The 4,656-nt window shown below is 52.0% G+C and overlaps 1 pseudogene; it reads right to left on the bottom strand.

The window, feature by feature from the left end:
• Positions 1–1,583: 1,583 nt before the first annotated feature.
• Positions 1,584–3,913, bottom strand: LOC146193289 (uncharacterized; annotated as a pseudogene).
• Positions 3,914–4,656: the final 743 nt, after the last annotated feature.

Genomic DNA, 4,656 nt, shown 5'->3' with positions numbered 1-4,656 from the left:
AGCCGCAAAATAGGGGGATTGGATACACAATGCTTGAGCTTGCGGAAGGCTTCCTCATGTATGGGGTCCCACTTCACTGCATTACTTCCGCCCTTCCGGGTCAGCTGGGTGAGGGGTGCGCTTATCTCCGCATAGTTGGGTATAAACTCTCTGTAATAGCCGGTCAATACCAAGAAAGCTCGCACCTGGCGCTTGGTCCTTGGTGGCTCGGCCGCTTGTATTTTATCCAGAGTTTTTCCCAGGGGTGCCAGCTTGCCTGCTCCGATTCGGTGACCGAGGAAATCAATTTCCGTCATCCCGAGTTCACACTTGCTGGGTCGCACTGTAAGCCCGGCTGCTTCGATTCTTGCAAATAGCTGTTGCAGCGTAGCAACGTGTTCCTCCCAGGTTGCGCTGGCGACGAGTATGTCGTCGTAGTAGTGCTCTACTCCGTGATTGCCGCCTACCACCTTGCGCATCAGTTTGGCGAAAACTGCGGGCGCTGTCTTGATGCCGAACGGCATGAAGCGGAACTGGTAGAGTCCGGACGTAGTGGAAAAAGCCGTTTTAGCCTTGTCGTCGTGAGACAGCGGGATCTGCCAATATCCCTTCACGAAGTCCACCTTTGAAAAATATCTCTTGTCTCCCGCTGTGGCAAAAACAGCATCGGCTCTGGGCATGGGCTCCGAGTCTCCGATCAGAACATCATTCAGCCTCCGAAAGTCGATACAGAGGCGATTACTTCCATCCGGCTTTTTCACCAGAAGTACAGGAGAGTTATATGGGGAGACTGACTTTTCAACAATTCCCAGCCTCTCCATTTCTTGCACTTCGCTCTCGATACCTTGCCGTGTTGCGAAAGGTAGAGGATACTGTTTAACGGGAACGGGTGCGGTTGTCGTGAGCGGTAGACTGCATTCCATCCATTCTGTTTTGCCAGGGACATTGGAAAAAATAGCTGCGTGCCTCTCCATCGTGGATAAAAGGAGCTGTTTCTTCGCGGCATCGAGGTGCGGCGATAGCTTCACATCTGCTACTCCCTCCGTTTTTTCAAACTCTGGAACAGGCAGCTTACTGTCCTCCTCAGTTTCAGTCATGCTGCTGATCACCAGGCACTGTCTGTTGGCGGGTGCGTCTCCCCTCTCTTCGTATCTTTTCAGCATGTTTGCGTGAAAAATCTTTGACCCGCTTGCCGTGTCGATGACGTAATCGGCGTCCCCTTTCCTGGCGGTGACCTCGAATGGGCCCTTCCATTGCAGCAACAGCTTGTTGCTATCAGTTGGCAGCAGAACTAACACCTTGTGACCAGGTTCGAAGCTTCGGTCCTTCGCCTTGCGGTCATAGATCTTCCTGTAACAGGTTCCTGCCTTTTCAAGTTCTTCATGCGCCAAACGACACGTTTCTTCCAATCTGTTTCTGAGATCGAGTACATGCTCGTAAGTGGTCTTTGCCTCTTCATCTAAGCTCTCGTTCGTCCACATCTCCTTTAGGATGGCCAGTGGCCCACGCACGTGTCGACCGTACAGGAGCTCAAACGGCGAAAAACCGAGGCTGGATTGGGGAACCTCCCGGTAGGCAAAAAGAAGAGGGGCTAGGTACCGATCCTAGTCTTTCGGCTTCTCGGCGCACATTCGCTTCAGCATTAGCTTCAACGTGCCGTTGAATTTCTCCACCAGCCCGTTATCCATGGGATGGTATGGAGTGTTGTGCAGCTGACGAATGGAGAGCAATCGTGCCACTTCCTTCATCAATTCTGAGGTGAAGTTTGTGCCACGATCGCTGAGTACCTCGTGAGGGACACCGAATCGCGAAAAGATCGCCACCAGAGCTTCGGCAACACGCTCAGATTTATGCTTGGCAAGGCTACTGCATCCGGGTAACGTGTGGCATAGTCAATTAGTGTCAAGATGTACCTGTTGCCCTGTTTAGACGGGGGGTAGATTGGCCCGACGATATCAATGGCCACCCGTTTGAAGGGGGTGTCAATGACTGGTGCCTTCCCAAGGGGCACGCGTGGCACTCTCCCCTTCGGCGTGGTACGCTGACAGATATCGCATGATGCCACAAATCTCTTAACATCCGCCGTGATGCCAGGCCAGAAAAACTTCTAAAATACGCTCTTTTGTTTTCTGAGCACCCAGATGTCCTGCCATTACGCTGTCATGCGCCATCTTGAGTACCGTTTCTCGGTGTCGTTCGGGAACGACTAGCTGTCGCACCTGCCGTCCGTCCTTCTCTGTGTAGCATCGGTACAAAAGACCGCCTTCCATCTTGGACACTTTAAATTCTTGCCAATTTGTGTGAATCATGAGCGCAATGATTGATCATTTTCTTGACCGGCCGCATAGCTTTCTCCATCCCCTAATTGCCTTTCAGCGTCCGGAGTACAAAGTTTCTGGAACTTCTGAGGCCTCTTTGCGGCCTGAGCACGAGTTACTACGGCAGCGATGGTTTCAGCGACCAGAGCCGTTTCAATAGTAGTACTTTCGACTATTTCAACGGGATCATCAGGAGCCCTGGCATCTTCTATATTACCCAGGATGAGGTCATATATTGGATCCTGCATGCACAGGGCTACAAGATTTCCGCTTTAATAAGGGGTCTGGACCTGCACCTGCACTTCTGGGAGCATCTTGACTGTTCCGTCGACGAGGTATACGGGATTACTCGTCCCTGTTAGCTGGTCCTCAGCTACCAAATCTCTCCGGATAATCACGGTGTTGCAACCGGTGTCACGCAACACAGTGATTGTTTTCCCGTCCAAGCTTCCCGCAACCACGGGCAACCCTTCCACTAAAAACTTGTGTCGCGCCGTTCGCACCGCGCTGACAACGGGAATACGGCTACCATTCCTCAGCTGAACGTATCCGTCGCAGATATTTTCTTCTACTTCCCTCGGAGGGGAATACACACAGGCTGCCTGGGTTTTGTCAGGCGCCCCTTGCCGACACACATTCGCTCTATGCCCTCTTCGGCCACATTTGAAGCAGTGGGGGACATGGTTGGCGGAGTCGCTGCTCCGGCAGTGCGCGGCATTGTGTCCCGCCCGGCCGCACAGATAACATCTCAACGCTCCCCTCTCGACGGCCTTCTTTTTGGCGCCTCCTGCTTTGTTCGCTTCCTCCCGGCTTTCTTTCCTTCCCCTCGCTAAGTTGACACCGCATTGCGCGTCCAGGAATTGATCAGCGAGGTTGATCATGTCTTGTAATTTTTCGGCGTTCCGTTCTTTTAAGTACAACGACATGCTGGCGTGACAACTGCTCAGAAATTGCTCTTTAATGAATAGCTCACGCAGCGACTTGTACTCTAGGGGGATTTCGGACAGCTCCACCCAGCGGTCTAAGTAATGGCTTAGACGCGCTGCATATTGTGCGGCTGTCTCGCCGTCGGCTGGTTTGCCACCCCGGAATTTCTCACGGAAACCCTCGACTGTAAACCTGAAACGCTTCAAGAGCGCCGCCTTCACCTTCTTGTAATCGGAGGCGTCTTCCGGCGTGAGTCGCCCGAAAACGTTCAGCGCCTCCCCGCTTAGGCATGCGCTTAATGCCGTCGCCCATTGATCTTCAGGCCACTTCTGGCTACGGGCTATGCCCTCAAACCGCCTGATGTAAGCATCTAGGTCGTCCTTTCTCTCGTCAAATGAAACAAGCAATCTGCTGGGGTTGAGTCGGAAACTGGGTTCCGCTACTGCGTCGCGACCATCAGCTCTTACTACGGACTCATCTCCCGCCTGTCGCAGCTCTAATCTTAGCTGAAGAAGCCTGGCTTCGAGTTCACCAGCCTCTTTTGCTGCCGCGCGTTCCTGTTTCGCGGTTTGTCTAGCGAAAGACCTTTCCTCCCTCTGCCTAGCTTGCTCATCCTCTATCCATTTTCTCAGTTCCACTCCTGAGAGACCTAACTGTCCACCTATGGATACTAATTTCTCTAGATCCATGTCACAAGTGCATAAAAACTACCAAAAAACCGAAAACTATCTATCAGCAATGCACACTTCTCAAATGTCACCCTTCGAGATTACTTCATGGTTCGAGGCTCGGTCTCCTTCCACAACGCTTACTTGTTACGTCAAAGTCCTGTCGCGGACGCCAGAATTTGTCACAGCTCCGGAAGGGGTGCGAGACACCTTCTCGAACCGAGGCAAAGGTAGTTGGAACTTTGACACCCAGCGTTAGCCGGTTATGTTCAGCGTTGCGAATGAGAACAGAGCCACGAAGTCAATGATGGAAAAACAACTATATATTCTCAGTATTATACACAGGATGATACGACGAAAGCATTTACAAGCATTTAAAACAACACAGTTAAGGTAGCATACATGAAAAAAAAACTAGCAATTACAAATACATCAGTCAAAATTCTCACTATCAAGATACATGCAAATTGAACACAGACGTTTAAAACAAGATAAGACGAGTGTAGAGAAAGTTCAGAAGAAACTAGGAAACGAGCATATTGTCCGACGAGCGCGGCGGCACTCCACTCACAAAGACGGCGCAGATGGGGAGCTCTCGAAGGCGATGGTCCTTCCGGAGCCCTGGGGCGAAGTCTTCGCGGTGCGATGCGGCGGCGGTTCGGGGAGCCCGGAGTGCTTGGAGACGAGAGGCGCACTGCCGTTGGGTCGGAGTCGGCTTCTTTTCTAGCCTTCGGTTGACAATGCGTACGACACGCCCACACAAC

Source organism: Amblyomma maculatum, chromosome 4 (assembly GCF_055883805.1).
Source record: "Amblyomma maculatum isolate TAMU_Amacu chromosome 4, ASM5588380v1, whole genome shotgun sequence".
In the NCBI taxonomy this organism is placed as follows: Eukaryota; Metazoa; Arthropoda; class Arachnida; order Ixodida; family Ixodidae; genus Amblyomma; species Amblyomma maculatum.
The sequence above is the reverse complement of the archived record's forward strand: the minus strand, read 5'-3'. Positions and strand labels throughout refer to the sequence as shown.